Here is a 24,937-nt window from a genome sequence, read left to right as displayed (position 1 = left end):
AGACATCCTGCCCCCATTATCAGGGGAGACATCCTGCCCCCCCCCCCCCCCCCATCACCATTATCAGGGGAGACAGACTGCCCCCATCCCCATTATCAGGGGAGACACCCTGCCCCCATCCCCATTATCAGGGGAGACATCCTGCCCCCCCCCTCTATTATCAGGGTAGACATCCTACCCCACATCCCCATTATCAGGGGAGACATCCTGCCCCCCATCCCCATTATCAGGGGAGACATTCTGCCCCCATCACCATTATCAGGGGAGACAGACTGCCTCTATCCTCATTATCAGGGGAGACAGACTGCCCCCATCACCATTATCAGGGGAGACAGACTGCCTCTATCCTCATTATCAGGGGAGACAGACTGCCCCCATCCCCATTATCAGGGGAGACATCCTGCCCCCCCCATCACCATTATCAGGGGAGACAGACTGCCTCCATCACCCCTCTTGCCGCCAGACTGGAATCCACAATCCGACCTTTGTCAGACAAACAGAAGGTACTGTGCTGGCACAGTGCCTAGCCTGCTGCATGCATGTGAGACACAAACCTGTGCCTCCCACTTGACTTGCATTCAAATAAGTTGGCTGACCAACCTCCCGTTCACCGGTCGGGTTTCGGCAGTAACACGGCTCCTTGTATTTATCTTGGCCAGGGGTCCTTGTGTCGTGCGTCTTCAAATTGTAATCTGACCTCTGGAATTCCCATCTCTAAAGAAAGCACCCTTTTCTCTCTCCTCTTTTAAGATGCCCCTTTGACCACCTGCTCCTTGTGTGGGAAGAAGCTCCTGTGAAGCGCTATTGTGGGGGTGTTGTAACTTAATTAAAGGACATACACAAAATGCAAATGATAAAAAAAACTTATGCATCTGATTTAAGGAAAGTGTGTGGTGTGTTTAGGAAGCAGAATGCTTTAAGTAGAGAGTTTTAACATTTTTGCTAAAATATAAAAGGAAGCCTGTTTGTACGTGGAATTTGCAAGTGAAGAATGATTTTATATATATCCCTTAAAACAGCTGTATTGCAAATTGCCCAACAAATGCCAATAGAACACAAGGACATAGCCTGTCTGACACAGTACCCTCCTGACCTTCAATCACCCCATTTACATTCCTCGACATCTTTGTCAATTTCCACCTATCACTGGCCCCCTATCCAGCCCCACTGCTCCACGCATCCCGCAATACAGTATAAATCTGACCCCATTTCCAGTTCTCCCTAGCTTTGACAAAGAGTCATCCAGACTTGAAACATTAGCTTGTTCTTTCTCCACAGATGTTGTCAGACCTACTGTGATTGTCCAGTATTTTCCGCTTTTGTTTCAGATTCCAGCATCCGCAGTATTTTGCTTTTACTTGTCTGACACTGGATAGTTTACTGTCTTAGTCCTCTGTAAACCAAATACAGTAAGGAAAATACTAAGACATCTGTCAAAATTGCTGTGTATAGGGACATGAAGAGTATATCGCTTAGAATGTTTTCGTACTCATTTATGAACAAGGATCCAATCAATTGAAAGTTAATTTAGGATGTGAATACTGTACATAACCCTGTAGGGATAAATATACTTTAAAATATGTCAACTTTATAAAATTGCTGCTGGGTAGGATTTCCCCATCTTTTCACAGTGATTTACTGAAACAATTAAAAGGAAAAGTTAGCTATAATACCTAGCTACAATACTATTTCTTAATCAGAATCCACTCTAATATAATCTTGAAACAGCGAATGAATTCTGTGCGGCATGCTTTCTCAATGAGGTTCCTAATTCTTTCCCCCAAAATGTCCAGTGAAACTTTAAATTTGTGAGTTTCTGCTAACTACTGTTAAATCTTTGATCAGCATTTTCTTGTTTACAATGTTTCAGCTCTTTGGAGAGCAGAAAGATGATTACTAGCCACTGAATATTGTGTTGTTTCACCCAGGAGTAATTTGTCCAGTCCTCTAAGTTTTGTGTTTCTGGTTAAACATTGTGTTCCCTTTGAGCTGTTATGATGTCCCATGATTTAGCGACTGCTCAACTGATGCAGCCAGGGGTTCTCCAGTGTTATCCTCAGTGTGGAATGGTAATGATCATCTTTAGGACCTTTCTCTATTGTGCCACTTATTGCAATTTATGACTGTAAATGCCATTTATTATTCATCTGATCAGTCAATTGGTTGTTTATTCTCTTGAATATCATACAGAGACCACAATACATCCAGCCTTTCTATTGTTAATTAATATTTCCCTGACAAGAATGTTGATAAATTATGCAAGCAAAAGGGACCTCCTAACTATGACATTGCAATAGCTAGCAAATTTAATTATCATTTATAGCCACCCTATCTTTACCATTTTACAGCTTATCCTTTCATACTGTAATTTTACAAATTCCTTTATACATTTTTGGTCAAGTGCTTTCCAAAAATTTAGATTTGCAATTTGCACTCGACACCTTTCATCTACAAATTCTGCTATTAAATGACTTTGTTGTGATTTTAGTTAAATTTTTCAAATGGCAGTGACGGCCAGCTGAATCCACAGTCATTCTGCTAGCTCCGGTATCTCAAATAGAAGAATTTTACTTGTCTGGACATCCAGATGAGCAGACAGGTAATAAAGTACCTTTTGCAGACTGCATTCTGCTGGCATGCATCCAGATCAAACTTTTCAACTTAAACAGTAATACAACTACTATAAAATTAGCCATGTATAGCCACAATCCACTATCCCATCTGCTTTCAATTGCACCATTACTTGTTTTTTTAGGTGCTGCACCAATTTATACTCCACAGTTGTAGAACTTGTTCTGGAGTCCATTGGAATCTGTGGAATTTTATTTCAAAGATATTTCAACCATTTTCTGCTCCATTGCTCTTTAAACTGTACCTTGTTTTATTTGTTCTTGGGATGGGAATGCTGCTGGCAAGTCTAGGTGGTGTGTTTGGAAGGTATTGTCTTGGTGAGTTGCTACAGTGCATCTTGTAAATTGTTGTGGAAATTTTAATAAAGACAAATTCCTTGAGGTTCGATTAAGGACATTTATTTGACACAAAAATTTGTGTAGAGGGCCTTGGTCTGGCCGTATAGCCATTCCACAGTACTCTGAGTTATACAGTGAAAGCCATTATATTCATAGTGTGAAATAAACAACTTTGAAGAGATAAACCGTGCAAACATACGCAAGAGGAAATATTAATGTTTTGCCCTTGGTTTAAAAACAATTCTCGTAAGCGTTTAGTTATCTTTCGGAGGATAATGTGTTATAATAAGGTCGAATCCAAAATACTAAACAGTATTTTGTTTACGTTACCTGACCTACTTATATTTGTTCAAAAGCAGTGTTAAAGTATAGTCAAGTATTCCCAGCATGCTTTAGCAAGTGCCTTTGTTATAAAATATAGCCATGCAGCTAGATAAAACGAATACCCTTAAGCGGGCAACTAATCCGCACACTAAAGTCCCTTCTACATAAATGCTGCCACTGTGCGTCAGTGGTGGAGGGAGCATCTCAACCCTTTCCTTCAACAGCCTTCCAAAGCTTCCACCTCTACCAACTAGAAAGACAAGGGCAGCAGATGCATGGGAACGCCACCATCTGCAAGTTACCCTCCAAGCCACACATTACCCTGACTTGGAATTATATTGCCGTTCCTGCACTGTCGCTATGTAAAATCCTGGAACTCCCTTCATAGCAGCACTGTAGGTGTACCTATACCATGTGGATTGCAGTAGTTCAAGAAGGCAGCTCACCACCACCTTCCCATGCAATTAGGGATCTATAGTAAATTCTGGCCTACCAGCGAAGTCCACATCTTGTGGAAGAATAAACAAAATGTTTAAAGTGGTGGATGGAAGCAATCAAATTATTGCTTTATCTTGGATGGTGTCAAGCTTCTTGAATGTTGTTGAAGCTCCACTAATCCAAGAAAGAAGAGGGTATTCCTGACCTTGGAGATGGATGATAGGCAGGCTTTAGTATGCATTTTGCTGCAGGACTCCCAGCTTCTGAACTGCTTTTGTTATCACAGAATTTATGTGTCTGGTCCTGTTAAGTTTCTGGACATTGGTTGTTGATGATTGATTCAGCAATGGTAATGCCATTCAATGTCAAGGAGATTGGTTAGATTTGTTGAAGATGGTCATTGCCTGGCACGTGTGTGACTCAATTGTTACTTGCTACTCCAAACTGTAGGCTTATAAAACATAATCTAACAACAAGTTGCTCTCACCAGTTCTAATTTGTAAACCACTGTTTAATGCTAAGCATCATATGTGAAGAGGACAGCAAAGCTCTGAAAAAATTGTTAGTTTTAAGTTTTAAAATGTTTTTCTTTTCATTGTCCATGTAATGATTTATCTTTAAAGTGACATTTGCATTTTAAAGGAAATAATTTTATATTGATAAATTATCTGGTCTTGGCTCCTATTGAATATTTTTTGTTTTTCTTTTTATTAATCTTGGCCTTCCCAGGGCTATGTCATTTATTTCTACTTGAAGGTTGGAAGAATCTCTTTCTTTGCCATTTCCAAGTTAATATAATTTCCAAGGCATTATGTGAGATTCAGATTCCTGTCAGAGGGCCCCTGTATTTTTTTTATTATGTGATGTATTTTACAGCAACCTGACGCATTATAAATTGTGCTAATACTTTATAAAAGTCAATGGGCGGGATTCTCCAATCCCGCAGCAGAGTGTCCACGCCGTCGTAAACGCCGTTGCGTTTTACGATGGCGTAAACGGGCCGCTCCCACGTCTAATTCTGGCCCCTACAGGGGGCCAGCACGGCGCTGGAGCAGTTCGCTCCACTCCAGCTGCAGATCCCAACGCAAACTGGGCGCCGGGGATCCGCGCATGCGCAGTGGCGATGCGCCAACGCGCGCATGCGCAGTGGCCTCCTTCAATGCACCGGCCCTGACGCAACATAGCGCAGGGCTACAGGGGTCGGCGCGTAGGAAAGGAGGACCCCAGCCACAGGGGCCAGCCTGCCGATCAGAGGCGCCCCCCCGGGGTCGGACACGCCCCCCCCCCCCCACAGGCTGCCACCCGATCCTTACACGCCAAGGTCCCGCCGCCTCAGAGCCTGTTAGAACGGCGCGGCGGTACTCTGTTCTTTTCCTACGGCCGCTCGGCCCATCCGAGCCGGAGAATCGGCAGGCCGGCCGCGTAGAGCGGCCCGCAACCGATGCTGCGCCAACCATGCCGATGCCAATGGCGCCAATTGTCTGCACTGCAGAGAATCGCGTGCCGGTGTCGGGGCAGCGTGGCCCGTTTGCGGGGATTCTCCGATCCGGTGCAGGGCTGAGAGAATCCCGCCCAATAAATTTTCTGCATCATCTTCAAAATGGACCACTTGTTCCAAAACTAGCAAAACAGCACTTTAAAGTTTTTTTTTTAAATCCAAAGATACTGGTAGCATGCAGAAATGTAGATGATTTCTTGAAAACACCTTCAGATCAAAGATTTAACTATCTTCCTAGTCTTAACAACCGGCTTATACTTATGTAGTTTGGGTATAAACTTGGACCACCATGGCAATGACACATTTTGACTATCAGTACGATTATGTTATCTATCCTGGGCTTCTGCTGTCACATCCTATTGTCATTTTTGAACTTAGGCACCACTCCATGAAGGTGGTATAAATGAATTATTGATAAATCATTTCTTGTTTTTGCTTTGTTTGTTTATTTCTGTAACATTGGTTTTAACTTTGTTCCTTTGCTGTTTGAAGTTGTCTTTTGTTTTCATTATTATATATTACTTCCATCAGAGAACTGCTCATGAAAAGTGCCCGATAGCTGCCGTTCCATTGGTGCCATTTTGGATCGCTTTCATTCAGTGATACTGTACTAGTGTTACATTGTTGTTGTGACCCCTGTGTGGGCAGCACGGAGCACAGTGGGTAGCACTTGCTTCACAGCTCCAAGGTCCCAGGTTCAATTCCAGGCTTGGGTGACTGTGGAGTCTGCACGTTCTCCCTGTGTCTGCGTCGGTTCCCTCCAGGTGCTCCGGTTTCCTCCCACAAGACCCAAAAGAAGTGCTATTCGTTATTTGGATATTCTGAATTCTCCTTCTGTGTACCCGAACAGGCGCCAGAGTGTGGCGACTCGGGACTTTTCACAGTAATTTCATTGCAGTGTTAATGTAAGCCTACTTGTGACAATAAAGATTATTAAAAAAAATTTTTGAAATTCTGGCCATTTGATGTTGCATTAAATATCCATGGCTTCTGCACAGTGTGACTGCACCAAAATCAGTCACTATATTTAAAAAAAAAAGGAATTTGTGCTGACCTGAACCAGGGATCAGAAGCTGATCTTAAATCAATATAAATGGCTCTTCCTTGATTTTTCTGGTGGAAACATTTCATTGATCCGCCAAAGAAATGGCGAAAAACTATGGTTAATGTATTTCCCATTTTAATCACATTCTGTGTAATCTCTACCATATTTCTTGCAATGTATCTCTTCCAATTTATCTTTCAAAACAGTCTATTTTATCATTTAACATTTTCAAAATATCCCATTTTATTGTTCCTTCCTTATACCCTTACCAGGGCATTGCAAATTATAGCTCACCCGCTACCTACAGAGTGCAGCTAAATAATGCTATAAAATACAGAAAAAATGCTGGCTTTCACATGGAGCAGCTCCTTGCAATAAAGTGCCATGAGGTCTATCTCAGGATACAAACTCATGACATGGCATAAATTCCTATGGATGTCATATTTTACTGACAAACATTAAAAATGATTGTTTTTAACCAGGAAATGTTGTTTAGATTTCACACGGTATAAAAGGAGGTGGTAAAAATTTTCCTTGTTCACCTCCACCTTAGTGAGGCCTGAATTCTAACTACTTTATTGAATTTGAAAACACATTTTGATTTCAATTAGCATATGATAATTGCATTCTGTCGAACCCCATATCTGAAAGCTCCATTTGACTGTGACCATACAGACTTTTGTGTGGGAATGCCTGCAAAGAACCAGTTTCTATCATTTGTTGGTATAACGTTTGATTAGCCCATAGTGTGCTGGATGATTTTTTTACAAGTTCATTTTACTTACAAATTTCCATGAAGTTATGTATTTCAGTATCTTAATTTAGTAGACTTTATGGATTCCTACCTATCAGTGAAAGTGAAAAGAATGTTATTTGTACATCACGTTTCATAATATATTATTCACCAGATTGAAATCCTATAAAAGTAAGTATTTAAGATTCCACAGAAAATCAAATATGGAGATTTAATTGAAAATAAGTAGGTTTTCTATCCATTGTTTCCTTGCTTTAAGTGTAAGACCTGCTGTCTTTAAATCTCAAATGTTACAAAATTATGCTCAACAAACAGTGCATTTTAGATTAGAAAGAATGCTGCAATTTGACGCAATGTAATTTCATAAGAATGTTTGACTTGCAGCTGTTGCCCAATTTTGCATTTATATAACATAGAACATAGAACACTACAGCGCAGTACGGGCCCTTCGGCCCTCGATGTTGCGCCGACCTGTGAAACCATCTGAAGCCTATCTGACCTAAACTATTCCATTTTCATCCATATGTCTATCCAGTGACCACTTAAATGCCCTTAAAGTTGGCGAGTCTACTACTATTGCAGGCAGGGCGTTCCACACCCCTACTACTCTCTGAGTAAAGAAACTGCCTCTGACATCTGTCCTATATCTCTCACCCCTCAATTTAAAGCTATGTCCCCTCGTGTTGGTCATCACCATCCGAGGAAAAAGACTCTCACTGTCCACCCTATCTAACCCTCTGACTATCTTATATGTCTCTATTAAGTCACCTCTCAGCCTTCTCCTCTCTAACGAAAACAACCTCAATTCCCTGAGCCTTTCCTCGTAAGACCTTCCCTCCATACCAGGCAATATCCTAGTAAATCTCCTCTGAACCCTTTCCAAAGCTTCCACATCCTTCCTATAATGTGGTGACCAGAACTGCACGCAGTACTCCAGGAGCGGCCGCACCAGAGTTATGTACAGCTGCAGCATGACCTTGTGGTTCCGAAACTCAATCCCCCTGCTTATAAAGGCTAGCACACCATATGCCTTCTTAACAGCCCTATTAACCTGGGTGGCAACTTTCAGGGATTTATGTACCTGGATGCCGAGATCTCTCTGTTCATCTACACTACCAAGAATCTTGCCATTAGCCCAGTACTCTGCATTCCTGTTACTCCTTCCAAAGTAGACCACCTCACACTTTTCCGCATTAAACTCCATCTGCCACCTCTCAGCCCAGCTCTGCAGCTTATCTATGTCCCTCTGTATCCTATAACATCCTTCAGCACTATCCACAACTCCACCGACCTTCGTGTCATCTGCAAATTTACTAACCCATCCTTCTACACCCTCTTCCAGGTCATTTATAAAAATGACAAACAGCAGTGGCCCCAAAACAGATCCTTGCGGTACACCACTAGTAACTGAACTCCAGGATGAACATTTGCCATCAACCACCACCCTCTGTCTTCTTTCAGCTAGCCAATTACTGATCCAAACCGCTAAATCACCTTCAATTCCATACTTCCTTATTTTCTGCAATAGCCTACCGTGGGGAACCTTATCAAACGCCTTACTGAAATCCATATACACCACATCAACAGCTTTACCCTGATCCACCTGTTTGGTCACCTTCTCAAAAAACTCAATAAGGTTTGTGAGACATGACCTACCCTTCACAAAACCGTGTTGAGTATCGCTAATCAACTTGTTCTTTTCAAGATGATTATAAACCCTATCTCTAATAACCTTTTCCAACATTTTACCCACAACCGAAGTAAGGCTCACAGGTCTATAATTACCAGGGTTGTCTCTACTCCCCTTCTTGAACAAGGGGACAACATTTGCTATCCTCCAGTCTTCCGGCACTATTCCTGTCGACAAAGACGACATAAAGATCAAGGACAAAGGCTCTGCAATCTCCTCCCTGGCTTCCCAGAGAATCCTAGGATAAATCCCATCTGGCCCAGGGGACTTATCTATTTTGACATTTTCTAAAATTGCTAACACCTCCTCCTTTTGAACCTCAATTCCATCTAGCCTGGTCGACTGAACCTGAGTGTTCTCCTCGACAACATTTTCTTTCTCCAGTGTAAACACTGACGAAAAATATCCATTTAATGCTTCCCCTATCTCCTCTGATTCCACACACAACTTTCCACTACTATCCTTGATTGGCCCTAATCAAGGGCACATGTACTACTGCTGATGATTTTAACATAATGTAAAAAAAATAGCTTACATTAATTTACATTAATATAACATAGCTTTCGGTAAAATGTACTTTGTGTAATTGACCATCCAAATAAAAACATTCTTAGATTTAACTATCTCAGCTGAAGCATTTTTTTGTTCCACTTCACAAAAGCAACTCCGTGCCTACTTTAGTGAAGACATAGGGAGTGACCAGAGAGAACAGTTTACTAATAACTTAGAAAACTTGGGGCCTCACGGTAGCATGGTATTTGGCATCAATGCTTCACAGCTCCAGGGTCCCAGGTTCGATTCCCGGCTGGGTCACTGTCTGTGTGGAGTCTGCACGTCCTCCCCGTGTGTGCGTGGGTTTCCTCCGGGTGCTCCGGTTTCCTCCCACAGTCCAAAGATGTGCGGGTTAGGTGGATTGGCCATGCTAAATTGCCCGTAGTGTAAGGTTAATGGGGGGATTGTTGGGTTATGGGTATACGGGTTACGTGGGTTTAAGTGGGGTGATCATTGCTCGGCACAACATCGAGGGCCGAAGGGCCTGTTCTGTGCTGTACTGTTCTATGTTCTAAAAGATGTATCATTATCCAACAACAATGTTCATAGATAATGAAAAGTGACAAATAAGTTCAGCCAATAATGGTCCAAAGTAAAAGTCACTTAACCAGGAAGTAATAATTCACAGCGTAAACTGTCTCCTGAATCACAGAATCTTAAAAACATTATGATTGTGAAGATATTACCCGTTTTACACAAAACAACACGGCTTTCTTTGTAAAGAAGAAAATGTGAAAAATACTCCTCAAACAAAAATACTGTATCAGTCACATGTTTGGTCAGATGAAGTTATTTCGAAAGTAACTGCACCACCTTACCCCCACACTCTGTTCCTCCTCTAGCATTTTGTCGCCCATTTTTATTCCTCCCCCCCCCCCCCCCCCCCCATTTCGTTTTTGTGCAGTTATTTTCCCAACCTCTAACTATGCTTGACGTTATTACACTTAGTTTTAACTTGTAATATTCAGTGTCATGGGAAGTCAATTAGTAATGTAAGTCAGAATTTGGAAGTCTCCATCATGTCACATTAAACTCTTGCACTTATGTGGACTTCGGGACATCTTTTATCAGTACCAGTTCCTGTGTGCATGTCTATAATAGGCACTGTCTGTAAAAACTTGCCACAATGCAGTTACATTTCTTCTCCAAGAAGGTGCACTGCAGAGCTAACAATGGTTGGTGTATTTACATATAATGTGTGTGGTAGGAAACTATTTTCATTTCTGTGGTTTATTATCCAGGGTTAATATCATGTTAGCGTGCAGCATTGCATGCTGCAAATTAAACGCATTGATATTGTGTAGGGCACATGTACTACTGCTGATGATTTTAACATAATGTAAAAAAAATTAACTTTACATTTTGACAATGACAGAAGGCCAAATTTTATGGGTCCTGAGAATATCAGTGAGTGAACATAGAACTTAGAACATACAGTGCAGAAGGAGGCCATTCGGCCCATCGAGTCTGCACCGCCCACTTAAGCCCTCACTTCCACATTCTCCAAATAACCCCATCTAATCTTTTTGGACACTAAGGGCAATTTAGCATGGCCAATCCACCTAACCAGCACATCTTTGGACTGTGGGAGGAAACCAGAGCACCCGGAGGAAACCCACGCAGATATGGGGGGAACGTGCAGACTCCGCACAGACCTTGACCCAGCGGGGAATCGAACCTGGGACCCTGGCGCTGTGAAGCCACAGTGCTATCCACTTGTGCTGCCCAGTGATTTACATCTTTCTCCCTTATACTTTCTAACAAGACAAAACACTGAAAATAGACTGATATAAATAAGTTTGGCAGTCATATGCAACTATTTCAGATCTACTCTCTGGGAGCCTAAACAGAAATATGAAAATGCCTGAATTTTTCATTATTTTGCGGTTCACGCTGCTCCATCCTCCTTTCCCGGCGCCAAATGGGCGCCACGCCAACCCGCGCATGCACAGCTCGGCCGCGCCAACCTGAGCATGCGCGGGGGACTTCTTCAGCGCGCCGGCCCCGACTCAACATAGCGTCGGGTGTTCAGGGGCCGGCCGCGCAAGGAAGTAGGCCCGGGGGTGAGTGAAGGAGAGGCAGGCCCGCCGATCGGTGGGACCCGATCGTGGGCCAGACCCCATCCGAAGCACCCCCGGGGACGGAGAACCCCCCCGGACTGTTCGCGCAGTTACCGCCGGCAGCGACCAGGGGTGAACGGCGCAGGCGGGACTCTGTCGTATCCACGCGGATATAAGCGTATTAGCGCGGATACAAGTGTATTTGTGGCACAGTGGCTAGCACTGCTGCCTCACAGCACCAGGGACCCGAGTTCAATTCCAGCCTTGGGTCACTGTCAACACTATGCTTGTGATTTTCCTGAGAGATTGCCTGACTGTGACTTTGTCATGTGGATGCAATGCTGGATTGAGACTACCCAGATTATCTTCATTAAAGACATTTACCACCCTCTGAGAGGGTAGACCATTGTCTGCATTTGATGTCCTGTCTGTTAGAATAAGATTGTTGTTTACAGATACTGTTCAGGATACCCATGTTGAAAATTAAGCTGTAAAACATACAGACATCAAGTTCGGTTGCTGGCCAGAATTGCTCACCTGTGGTTTAAAAAAAATGGTCTGTTAACATTGGCCTATAAACAAAAGAGCTGATTGTTGTAGATGCTTTATATGAAGCACAAACAGTAAGATTAATGGTGTTAGAGCAGTGCAGTTATACTCTCAAGACATGTCCTAAATATTTAGGTATCGGTCTGGATCAGGGTGTAACAAATTGGTGGTAATTAGAAGTTTTAAATCCAGGAAATGTAGAGGGGAAAAGGGCTTACTTTAAATACTTTTTTGTTGCATAACAAGTGAGTTCCAATTGTATGGACAATCAAGAGGAACAGTTTACTGTTGTTAATCTTGCCCCAGCATGCTATTCTGTTTATTACAGGCTAATGAATAATTTATCATCTTGTCTAACTTTACTTCATATTCCTTATGTTATTTGCACAAGGAATGGCTGGGATCTTGATATTACAGGTTGAGCATCCCTTATCCGAAAACTGAAAAATTCTGAAATCCACACTTTTTTTGAGCGCCGACATGACATCATGAGTTTGAAATCCCACAAGGCTCTGGGAAGGCTCCCAGGTGATGCGCAGTTCCCAATGCGCCGCACATGCGCAGGTGGCAAAACGCTGCACATGCGCAGGTTCCAATGCGCTGCAGATGGTCACAAGCCATAGGTGGGGCTGTTTTGGCGACAAAACCTCATCAAAGTCAGGCGTGAGTGCATTAAATTTGTGTACTCAATATGATTATCCCATTGAAAATTTTGAAAGGGCCTGCAGGTATCCCTAAAAGGAAGCATATGTGCATATCTGTAGCACAGAAAGTCAACTTATTACAAAAACTGGACCATGGTGTTAGTGTGAGGCTAACTGGATTTTAGAGCGAAATTGGGAGCATGACTTTTCAAGTCTTACCATGCTACCTGGTCATAAAGGTAGCCAGATTCCTATTGAGTGAAATGTTGCAGCTCTCTGTGCCATTTTCATTAATTATTTGGTTTGCCGTTTATTTCAAACTCTCTGGGGTATTTTATGCCCTTTAGATCATTGAACAGATCACTGGACAATTATTGATGTCCTCATGTCAGATGTTCACTTCCTTGTTTGTTCTGATTCGGACTTGTCGAGGTTGGAGGAGTGAAGGGACTGGGAGGAGTGCAAGGGCTGGGAGCATGTCAAGACCCTAGATGTCTGGAATTTCCTACATGTGAAGTGAGAGTCAAGGCAGCATTCGCCGTACATGTACGGTTCCCATCGCGCCATATATGCACGGTTCCCATCGCGCCGTATATGTACGGTTCCCATCGCGCCGCAGATGCACAGTTCCCAACGTGCCGAAATCTGAAAAATTAGGAAATCCGATACGCACTCTGTCCCAAGCATTTCAGATTAGGAATGCTCAACCTGCATGATTTAATATCCGGAATAGATTGTGAAGTGTTTCCTTGATATAAGTTTGAGGAAAAGCACCTTGGGCTGGATTCTCTGTTATTTGGACTATGTCCCCACCCCTTTCACTGGCGTGAAATGTCCCCATATTCCTAGCCCTGCAGGGGGCTAGCAGGGATCCGGCATAAAACTAGCAGCTTTTTCTGCAGATACGTGCCCCCGCACGTCCAGGTCGGAGGCCGTCCATGGCGGACTTGGACTGCGGAGCTGGACACTAAAAATAGACACCCCCCTCATCGGCTGCGCTCCCAACCCTGACCGCCTGCTCAAACATTGCCAGGCCGCGTATAAGGGCCCCCTGTCCTCCAATCGGCCCGCCCCTGAACAGGGCGGCCATGGAATGAGTCTGCAAATGCCAAGGGAAGGGAGTGGGGTGGGGCTCAGAGGTTTCTGGGGAGAGCAAAAGGGTTTGAGTCTTGTAGATTCATAGAATCAAAGAATCCCTACAGTGCGGAAGGAATCCATTCGGTCCATCGAGCCTGTACCAACCTTTTGAATGGGCACTCTACCCAGGCCGAGTGTGTGTTTGGGAGAGAGGGTGTGAGTGTGTATGTGTGGCAGGGAAAATGGGCGGTGAGTATGTGTGTTTGAGGGTGTGACAGATGGAGGATTTTAGGAATATTGCATTCTAAATATAATGTATTTAAGGGTTAAAAGCCTGGGGTTGTATATTGCTTGACTGCAGTGGTCATGTTTTTAAAGAGAACTTTGTTTTGCAGGATCTGGGAGCTTTTCGGAGCCAGAAGCCACAAACACCTCTCAGAAGCCCAAATCACCACACCCCCACTCTTTCAAATATGCCTCTCTGAGGTCCAAACCCCACTGCTCTCTCACAAGTGTATTAGTGGCACAGTGGCTAGCACTGCTGCCTCACAGCACCAGGGACCCGAGTTCAATTCCAGCCTTGGGTCACTGTCTGTGTGGAGTTTGCACATTCTCCCCGTCTCTGCGTGGGTTTCCTCCGGGTGCACCGGTTTCCTCCCACAGTCCAAAGATGTGCAGGTTTAGTGGGTTGGCCATGATAAAAATGCCCCTTGGTGTCCAGGGATGTGAGCAGAGGAACGTGTTTTTCAATCTGGGCTAAGGCACTGTGGTTTGACTGGGGAAGGTCCCTGGGGAATTAATATGCCTTCAACCTGGAGAGTTCATTTATTTTTCAGCTTGGGTTCACAATGGGGGCATTTTTCTTCGAGCCCTGCGCCGGGCCGGAGAATCTCCCCAACTACGCCACGATGCCCCGACGCCGGCGTGTGATTGTCCAAGATGCGGAGAATCAGCACCATTTGCGCCGGCTCGTTTCGCGCGACGCGGGCTGCTGCAATCGGCGGGGCCGCTGATTCTCTGGCCCAAGTGGGCCAAGCGGCCGCGCAGATACGACAGAGTCCCGCCTGCGCCGTTCACCCCTGGTCGCTGCCGGCAGTAACTGCGCGAACAGTCGGGGGGGGGGGGGGAGGGGGCGGCGGCCTGTGGGTTGGGGAGGGATATCCATCCCCGGGGGTGCTTCGGATGGGGTCTGGCCTGCGATCGGGCCCACTGATCTCCGGCCTGCCTCTCCTCCTCCTCCTCCTCCCCCCCCCCCCTCCCCCCGCCCGGCCTACTTTCTTGCGCGGCCGACCCCTGAACACCCAACACCATGTTGAGTCAGGGCCGGCGCGCTGAAGAAGTCCCCCGCGCATGCGCAGGTTGGCGCGGCCCAACCGTGCATGCGTGGGTTGGCGCGGCACCGGGAAACGAGGCTGGAGCGGCGTGAACCGCTCCAGCGCCGTGCTGGCCCCCTGTGGGGAACAGAATCTGTCGTGCCCATGCCCGTTTCGCGCCGTCGTGAAATGCAACGGCGTTCACGACGCCGCAAACACTTGCGCTCCATTTTGGAGAATCGCCCCCAATGTCATTGTTGGATGGAGCTAAGGGATTCAGGGAGACATTTTGAGAAAGCTTTGGAGAGGAGTTGAAATTGGATCTGGCTGATCCTGAGTCCACAGTTCTCTCCCAGCAGGATAGTTATAAAAAGAGTAATGATATTTAAAGCAGAGCAGTCTTATCTGAAGACCAGCTGAATCATGCCAGGTGAACCAGCATTTTGGAGATATTTAGCTCGAGGCTGAAGGGGTTCTAAAGGAGCCAAATCTGTCCTGCAAAGCAAGTTTTACTCTATGCCATGCTGATTTTAAGATGGGCACAGTAAGAAGTCTTACAACACCAGGTTAAAGTCCAACAGGTTTGTTTCAAACACGAGCTTTCGGAGCACGGCTCCTTCTTCAGGTGAGATGGATTGAGAGCTGTATGTTTCTTGTTGTTTAATGGGAATTGAGTAGTAGTGTTTAAGGGGTAATTGTAAGCTATTCTTTTTGGGTGTGAAATTAAACTGTTTAATATTATGTTCACAATAAAGATTTGTTTCAAAAGTACCAAGTCCCTATTTCTTCATGCAATCACTCCTGGAACTAATTATTCTTTATGCACAGTCTTACAAAATAAACTAAAATATTGAGGTTTGGGCCCAGTATCCTAGCCACTTGTGTGCATGTGTGTGTGTGTGGGGTGGGGGGTGGGATGGTGCAGTGAGTGAGTATGTGTGTGTGGGAGGGCAGTGAGTGAGTATGTGTGGGAGGGAGGGTAGTGGGTGAGAGTGTGTGTGAGACGGAGGACAGAGAGTGAGTGTGTGTATGAGGGAGGTCAGTGTGTATGTGAGGGAGGGCAGAGAGTGAGTGAGTGAGGGCAGTGAGTCAATGTGTGTGTGTGAGGGAGGGCAGAGAGTGTGTGAGGGAGGACAGTGAGTGTGTGTGTGAGGGAGGGCAGTGAGTGTGTGTGTGAGGGAGGGCAGTGAGTGTGTGTGTGAGGAAGGGCAGAGTGTGAGGGCAGTGAGTCAATGTGTGTGTGTGAGGGAGGGCAGAGAGTGAGTGAGTGTGTGACTGAGGACAGTGAGTCAGTTTGTGTGAGGGAGGACAGTGAGTGTGTGAGGGAGGACAGTGAGTGTGTGAGGGAGGACAGTGAGTGTGAGGGAGGACAGTGAGTGTGAGGGAGGACAGTGAGTGTGAGGGAGGACAGTGAGTGTGAGGGAGGACAGTGAGTGTGTGAGGGAGGGCAGAGTGTGTGTGAGGGAGGGCAGTGAGTGAGTGTGTGTGAGGGAGGACTGTGTGTGAGGGAGTGGTGGCAGTGAGGGAGTGTTAGGGAGGGCAGTGAGTGAGTGTGTGAGGGAGGGCAGTGAGTGAGTGTGTGTGAGGGAGGGCAGTGAGTGAGTGTGTGAGGGAGGGCAGTGAGTGAGTGTGTGAGGGAGGGCAGTGAGTGGGTGTTGAGGGAGGGCAGTGAGTGAGTGTGAGTGAGGGCAGTGAGTGTGTGTGAGGGAGGGCAGTGAGTGAGTGTGTGAGGGAGGGCAGTGAGTGAGTGTGTGAGGGAGGGCAGTGAGTGTGTGTGAGGGAGGGCAGTGAGTGAGTGTGTGAGGGAGGGCAGTGAGTGAGTGTGTGTGAGGGAGGGCAGTGAGTGGGTGTTGAGGGAGGGCAGTGAGTGAGTGTGAGTGAGGGCAGTGAGTGTGTGAGGGAGGGCAGTGAGTGAGTGTGTGAGGGAGGGCAGTGAGTGTGTGTGAGGGAGGGCAGTGAGTGTGTGTGAGGGAGGGCAGTGAGTGTGTGTGAGGGAGGGCAGTGAGTGTGTGTGAGGGAGGGCAGTGAGTGTGTGTGAGGGAGGGCAGTGAGTGAGTGTGAGGGAGGGCAGTGAGTGAGTGAGTGTGAGGGAGGGCAGTGAGTGAGTGTGTGTGAGGGAGGGCAGTGAGTGAGTGTGTGTGAGGGAGGGCAGTGAGTGAGTGTGTGAGCGAGGGCAGTGAGTGTGTGTGTGAGCGAGGGCAGTGAGTGTGTGTGTGAGGGAGGGCAGTGAGTGTGTGTGTGAGGGAGGGCAGTGAGTGTGTGTGTGAGGGAGGGCAGTGTGTGTGTGAGGGAGGGCAGTGTGAGTGTGCGAGGGAGGGCAGTGTGTGTGCGAGGGAGGGCAGTGTGTGTGCGAGGGAGGGCAGTGTGTGTGCGAGGGAGGGCAGTGTGTGTGCGAGGGAGCGCAGTGTGTGCGAGGGAGGGCAGTGTGTGTGTGCGAGGGAGGGCAGTGAGTGTGTGTGAGGGAGGGCAGTGAGTGTGTGTGAGGGAGGGCAGTGAGTGTGTGAGGGAGGGCAGTGAGTGTGTGTGTGAGGGAGGGCAGTGTGTGTGTGAGAGAGGGCAGTGAGTGAGTGTGTGTGAGGGAGGGCAGTGAGTGAGTGTGTGTGAGGGAGGGCAGTGAGTGAGTGTGAGGGAGGGGAGTGAGTGTGTGGGAGGGCAGTGAGTGAGTGAGTGTGAGGGAGGGCAGTGAGTGTGAGGGAGGGCAGTGTGTGTGTGAGAGAGGGCAGTGAGTGTGTGAGGGAGGGCAGTGAGTGTGTGAGGGAGGGCAGTGAGTGAGTGTGTGAGGGAGGGCAGTGAGTGTGTGTGAGGGAGGGCAGTGAGTGAATGTGTGTGAGGGAGGGCAGTGAGTGTATGTGAGGGAGGGCAGTGAGTGAGTGTGTGTGAGGGAGGGCAGTGAGTGAGTGTGTGTGAGGGAGGGCAGTGAGTGAGTGTGTGTGAGGGAGGGCAGTGAGTGAGTGTGTGTGAGGGAGGGCAGTGAGTGAGTGTGTGTGAGGGAGGGCAGTGAGTGAGTGTGTGAGGGAGGGCTGTGAGTGAGTGTGTGAGGGAGGGCTGTGAGTGAGTGTGAGGGAGGGCAGTGAGTGAGGGAGGGCAGTGAGTGAGGGAGGGCAGTGAGTGAGGGAGGGCAGTGAGTGAGGGAGGGCAGTGAGTGAGGGAGGGCAGTGAGTGAGTGTGTGAGGGAGGGCAGTGAGTGAGTGAGTGTGTGAGGGAGGGCAGTGTGTGAGTGAGAGAGGGCAGTGAGTGTGTGAGGGAGGGCAGTGTGTGTGTGAGAGGGGGAAGTGAGTGAGTGTGTGACGGAGGGCAGTGAGTGAGTGTGTGTGAGGGAGGGCAGTGAGTGTGTGAGGGAGGGCATTGAGTGAGTGTGAGGGAGGGCAGTGTGTGTGTGTGAGAGAGGGCAGTGAGTGAGTGTGTGTGAGGGAGGGCAGTGAGTGAGTGTGTGTGAGGGAGGGCAGTGAGTGTGTGAGGGAGGGCATTGAGTGAGTGTGTGAGGGAGGGCAGTGAGTGTGTGAGGGAGGGCAGTGAGTGTGTGTGTGTGAGAGAGAGGGCAGTGAGTGAGTGAGTGTGAGGGAGGGCAGTGAGTGAGTGTGAGGGAGGGCAGTGAGTGTGTGTGAGGGAGGGCAGTGAGTGAGTGTGCGAGGGAGGGCAGTGAGTGTGCGAGGGAGGGCAGTGAGTGTGAGGGAGGGCAGTGAGTGTGTGAGGGAGGGCAGTGAGTGTGAGAGGGAGGGCAGTGAGTGTGTGTGAGGGAGGGCAGTGAGTGAGTGTGAGGGAGGGCAGTGTGAGTGTGCGAGGGAGGGCAGTGAGTGCGAGGGAGGGCAGTGAGTGCGAGGGAGGGCAGTGAGTGCAAGGGAGGGCAGTGAGTGTGCAAGGGAGGGCAGTGAGTGTGCGAGGGAGGGCAGTGAGTGTGAGGGAGGGCAGTGAGTGTGTGAGGGAGGGCAGTGAGTGTGTGAGGGAGGGCAGTGAGTGTGTGTGTGAGGGAGGGCAGTGTGTGTGCGAGGGAGGGCAGTGAGTGCGCGTGTGTGTGTGTGAGGGATGGCAGTGAGTGAATGAGTGTGTGTGAAAGGGAGAGGTACTTGCGTCTGATATGAGAATAAATAAATAAATAAAAATAATCATTGTATTGTCACAAGTAGGCTTACACAAACACTGCAATGAAATTCCAATCAGCTTTCCAGCATTTTCTTTTTAAATAAGAGAACATTTTAATTTTTTTAAATATAAATTTAGAGTACCCAATTCTTTTTTTCCCAATTAAGGGGCAATTTTAGAGTAGCCAATCCACCTAGTCTACACCTTTGGGTTGTGGGGGTGAGACCCGAGCAAACTCCACACGAACAGTGACCCAGGGTTGGGATTGAACCCGGGTCCTTTGCACCGTGAGACAGCAGTGCTAGCCACCATGCTGCCCCAACATTTTAATTATTGCCAGATTACCCATTCCTAAAGTGGTACTACGTCCAAGGTTTAATGTTAAGGGGCCACGGCAGGGTGGTTTTGCCAGGGGTAAATGTGAGGGGGCCATGTCGCTGGTGAATATATTGTGACTATGTTCGTCTTCCTAATTCCTAATATATGCAAAGATATAGCCACAAAATATTTGTTTACATTTGATATCCATGTTCACACCTATTTTGTGGCAAATAAAATGGGTATCGATATTATGAGGATGCCTAAGGTTCCTCAATGCTCTTGGGGGAGGTCACTAGGGAATCTGTGGCTCAAAGTATGGGAAACCCGGTTAGTGTTTTATGTAGATTGGGCCACCTTAAGTCAGATGTTGGCAATGTATGTTTAAACCTCTGGAGTTTCTGTGATCCTGTGACGTCAAACCTACAGTGGTGTAACCTTTTGTGTCTGCCAAACAACCCTATTGGCCTAGGTCTGGGTTTTTCCAGTTTCATTTGCATAACATTCTGTCAGCTGAATGCCTTTCTGTGTGCATCATTTGCAAGCTGACTGCTTCTGTAACCTGCTGAAGACGAGAAGAAGACATTGCTTTGCGGTCAAGACTTTGTTTTTATTTTGTAGCCCCTTTTGTTTAAAAGCACACTTTTGCATTGTATGTTTTTTTTTAAAGCATCAAGTGGCAATGTGGACTTCTGAGCTGCAGGTAATATGATTTTGATCATGTGCTGGCTTGTGTTGCAGAAGAGTGAGGCAAGAGAATCTGAGTATTGATTTCAGAACTCTTGTGCAAACAGGCTTTTGTTCAGGGGAATTAAGGGCCAAAACCTGCTGTGCTGTGTCTTTTTTAAATGTACATTTTTGAAAGCATGATTAATTTGTAATTAGTCAGGTAGCACTGCAATCTCATGTCGCTGAGGTCCCAGGTTCGATCCCGGCTCTGGGTCACTGTCCGTGTGGAGTTTGCACAGTCTCCCCGTGTTTGAGTGGATTTCGACCCCACAACCCAAAAAGAGGTCCAGGGTAGGTGGATTGGACATGCTAAATTGCCCCTTAATTGGAAAATATGAATTGGGTACTCTAAATTTTATTTTTTTTTAATTTGTAATTAGTCGGTCAGCTATATTTTTTTCCAGCAAGTTGACTTGCTTTACATTTTCTCTCTGCACTACACTTCCGCTTTTTGTAATGTTGCAGCAGACTGCAATACTCAAAGGGAAAAAAAATGGCCAGCTTCTTAGACATTTTATTTTATTTTCTGATTAGCCCAACAACATGTTTCCTGGTCAAACTTTTTTTCCAAAATCAGGTTTTATAGTTCAGGGTAAAACTGAGTGTTCCTGGTCAATCTGAAAAGTATGCATTTTATTTCCATTGCTTTTAAATCTGGATATTCTGTGACCTTCTGCTTCCAATTCAATCTAAACAGTTAAAGACTGAGGTCATTTCCCCACATTGTGGGGATTGCATCACATCATTTAGTTTCATTCCGTTTTGTAATACTTCGGAGCAGACTTGATCCATTTAATTTGCTGCAGTTCTTTATTTTGCTTCCCCTTTTGATTTTAACTGGAATTTTGGAAATTCTGAGTAAGGAATTGATTGATTGGAGCAAAACACCTGATTTAGCAAGCCAAGAGAGACCGGTCCAGTGCTGAGACCAGTGAGATTTGAGTATTAAATGAGCATATTAGTACAATTGTAGATTGGAGTGCCTAATGTACAAGGTCCTTAAAGCGCTCGGGCTGCTGTTTTACTATACCTGTCAGCTTACCAGTGCATTATTTCAGCTTCCATGTAGTATTAATGAATAAAGTTTATACGGTAATAGTACTGTTTCCTTTGCGTTGTTGCCAATGTATTTCAGAAGTTGGGACTTGGGGGTCAGTTGATGTGTGTCAGTACTTAAAGCAGGTCCTCCAAACAGTAAAGTTTGAAAGCTGTGCTGTGGGCACAAGGGATAAACTTTTCACTGCTTTTGCAAAAGGATCAGTGAAGGATAGATTTTGCTTGGCCAGTGGAAGAGAAAGGCTTTCGAAATTCCAATTTTTTTTGGAGGCTTTAGTTGCACAGGCTGTTGTTGGGCATGGGGAATGGCTCATTCCACCCTATAACTCTACCAATAGTCTTGAATCTGGCTCCCTCACTGAGACCCAAAACTCAGACTTTCCTGGGCTCCTCAGCATGGAGTTACCCAGCAGCGGCCACCACTGTCGGCAAGGGTTGCTGGGATGGCAGAGTTGCTGTCCATTGAATTGGCTGTCTGCTCTCTAAGGCATTACTTCCGCATGGGATAGAGGCAGCAGTCTTGCCTTAGAAAGCTGCACAGTGGCAAAGTGGTTAGCACTGCTGCCTCACAGCGCCAGAAACCTGGGTTCAATTCCGGCTTCGGGTGACTGTGTGGAGTTTGCACTTTCTCGCCGTGTCTGCGTGGGTTTCCTCCGGGTGCTCCGGTTTCCTCCCACAGCCCAAAGATGTGCAGGTTAGGTGGATTGGTCATGATAAATTGCCCGTCAGGGTGGGGTTGCAGGAAAAGAGCGAGGAATTGGTCCTAGGTGGGGTGGTCCTTCGAAGGGTCGGTGCAGATTCAATGGGCCGAATGGCTTCCTTCTGCACTGTAGGGATTCTATGTACCCAGCATTTAATTGGAGGCAGAACAGGGACTGTGCAGACCTGTGAAATCCAGCCCAAGGAGCTAGCGCAAAAATATTCCTCCCCACTAATGAAAATTAAATAAGCACTCTGAAAGCAGAGGGAGGATTCTCAAAGCTATGTGCTGTAGCTTGCAATATATAATTGTCTCTCCTTACCTGTGCTAACTTGCTTTTGTTCATTTGAAAATATTTAATTTGTCTTACTGGGTGGTGCAATGTGTCATTCATCTCTGGGTTTGAATTTAATTAAGATTGAAGGGATAAAAGAATCCAAGTCAGCTGTTAAGATTTATCGTGAAATTAGTTTGCGCGACTCTTAATTTGGAATGGAAACTGGAAACTGCTAAGAATTGTCTTTGAAACAGCCAATTTTAATCGGACTGAAAGGTTGCCTGGAGTGTGAAATGACAAACAAAAATGATCTTTTGGTTACGTACTAACTTCCATCTTTCAGTTACTTATGTTTTCAACTTCCTGACCCAAAGAGCGAAAGTTGTGTAGAGATTTTGAATAGGATTCCAGTGTTTACAAAACCAGGACGTGGGAATTAATCCAGCTTCTATTCAGCTTTACCAACTTTCCCATGTGCTTCCAGAGAGTGACTGAATGGCCTGAATGTGAGGTTTTTCTTTAGCAAACGCCCAAGAGGATGTATTTTATTCAGAATGACACTGGCGGTTGTCCGTTTTCTGGTATTGCCTTGCATTACCTGCCTTAAATCCAGATTTTATACCATTGAACAGTTAAGCTGTAATCGATTCACTTTTATCTGTGACTCAAAATGATGCACACTACTGTTTAAAGAATATCCTAAGTTCTGCATTTTGAGGTGAAAGTGAGTAATTGGTCTTTATTCAGAAATGTAGCAAACAAAAGCAGCAAGGTAAAATCAGACTAGGGATTTTTTTTGAAAGTTAATTACTCATCTAATGTGTGTACAAGTGGCTGCATTAAATTAATGCAGTTTACACATGGTGTGAGGGGTGGGGGACATGATTCCCAAGAGACTAAACCACAAGCTTAACCTGACAACTAGACAGAAAAACAAGTTAGTAATGAAATGAATAAAAGTGGGGTTTATTGTCAATATGCATCGTGATTATCATGGAACCATCTATAGAACCCTTTTGTGTGGTTTTTGTTGAAATTTGAACAGTTTATCACACTGAGATGTTTTGAAATTTGACTTTTTAATTACAGCATGGTTCCAGTAACTTTCTTTGCCTGTAAAGAAGTCAACACTTTAATAAGTCCGACTATGCTTCAAAAACTATAACTTAGAAAGTGTCTTTCACATAATTCTTCCCAATGCTCTTCACAGATGCATTATAAGGCAGAAGTGTGCCAAATAAGATGACTAAAAGCTTGGTCAGAGCAGAAGGTTATAAAGACTGTCTTGAGAAAATGTATTTTAAATTACTTTTGTTTTTCTTTGGCGCTCATCTCTCACTTAATCACACAGCTCTTTCCTCTTTTTTTGCTTTCTGTAAATGATTTTATATTGAATTAAACATTTTAATTCATGCTTCCTTGTTTAGCATGTGAGTGCCTCAGTGTTGGTACTTCAGACTGGTTGAAAAGCCAGGTTATTGCTTGCTCTGCTCATGTGGGTCCCAGCTTCTCTGCGGAGAGTATAGGAACATGGAACTTAGGAGCAGGTTTCCTCCCACAGGTCCCAAAAGACATGCTTGTTAGATGAATTGGACATTCTGAATTCTCCCTCAGTGTACCTGAACAGGTGCCGGGGTATGGAGACTAGGAGATTTTCACAGTAACTTCATTGCAGTGTTAATGTAAGCCTACTTGTGACAATAATAAAGACTTATTGTTATTAAAGGAGTAAGCCATTTGGCTCTTCAAGCCAGCTCTGCCACTCAATAAAATCATAACTGATCTATCTGGTTGTGATTTTGCGCTTCCACTCTGCTGTCTGCCCCCCGATAACTCTTGACTCCCTTGTCTATCGAAAATCTGTCTAATTCTGTCTTGAATAAATTAAATACCAAGTCTCCACTACTGTCTGGAGAAGAGAATTCCACAATCTAATGACCCTCTCAAATTCTCCTCATCTCAGCCTTAAAAAGAGAGACATGCGAAATAGAAGAAGACTATTCAGCCCATCGAGTCTGCACCGACCCTCTGAAAGAGTATCCTACCTCGGCCCACTCTCCCTCCCCATCCCCGCAACCCCTGGACGTTAAGGGACAATTGAGCATGGGCAGTCCATCTAAACTGCACATCTTTGTGGGAGGAAACCAGAGCACCCGGAGGAAACCCACGCAGACACGGGGAGAACGTGTAAACCCCACCAAGACAGTCACCCAAGGTTGGAATGGAACCCTGATCTCTGGCGCTCTGAGGCAGCAGTGCTAACCACTGTGCCACCGTGCCACCCTTCTCTCTCCACAGATGCTGTCAGACCTGCTGTGATTTTCTGTTTTTGTTTCAGTTTGCAGCATCCGCAGTAATTTGCTTTTATGAACCTGAAACATCAACTCTGTCCTCTTCTCTACAGCTGTTGTCAGGCCTGCTGAGTATTTCTAGCAATTCCTGGGCTGGATTCACCATTTGGGAGACTTGAGTGTTCCCACTGGTACTGAATAGTTTGTGAAATCCTACCAACTGTCCTGATTTGAGACAATTCACACCTCTTTAACCTGGGATTACTCCTCTCTCTCTGGATCTGTAAAGACTTAATGACCTGCAAATGCTCGCATTCAGGGGCTGGTTTAGCACACTGGGCTAAATCGCTGGCTTTTAAAGCAGACCAAGGCAGGCCAGCAGCACAGTTCAATTCCCGTACCAGCCTCCCCGAACAGGCGCCGGAATGTGGCGACTAGGGGCTTTTCACAGTAACTTCATTGAAGCCTACTCGTGACGATAAGCGATTTTCATTTCAAAGCATTGTCCTGCATCTTTGACTTTGTCTATATATATGTTTCTGGAACGTACCTCTTCATTCACCTGAGGAAGGA

At 45.8% G+C, this 24,937-nt stretch overlaps 1 protein-coding gene across 5 annotated transcripts in view; it reads left to right on the top strand.

The window, feature by feature from the left end:
• traf7 (TNF receptor-associated factor 7) overlaps positions 1-24,937 on the top strand; it is an 88,659-nt gene that overhangs the window by 526 nt on the left and 63,196 nt on the right. Inside the window, exon 1 of one of the 5 annotated variants that reach the window (XM_038819445.1) lies at positions 19,855-20,014. The exons of the other annotated variants lie outside the window; for them this stretch is intronic. The gene's annotated coding sequence lies outside the window, so the exon portion shown is untranslated. Of the gene's footprint in view, positions 1-19,854; positions 20,015-24,937 lie in introns of those variants that run through there. 5 annotated transcript variants of the gene reach the window in all.

The sequence above is a fragment of the Scyliorhinus canicula genome, chromosome 15 (assembly GCF_902713615.1).
Source record: "Scyliorhinus canicula chromosome 15, sScyCan1.1, whole genome shotgun sequence".
Lineage (NCBI taxonomy): Eukaryota > Metazoa > Chordata > Chondrichthyes > Carcharhiniformes > Scyliorhinidae > Scyliorhinus > Scyliorhinus canicula.
This window is presented reverse-complemented; position numbering and strand designations above follow the sequence as displayed.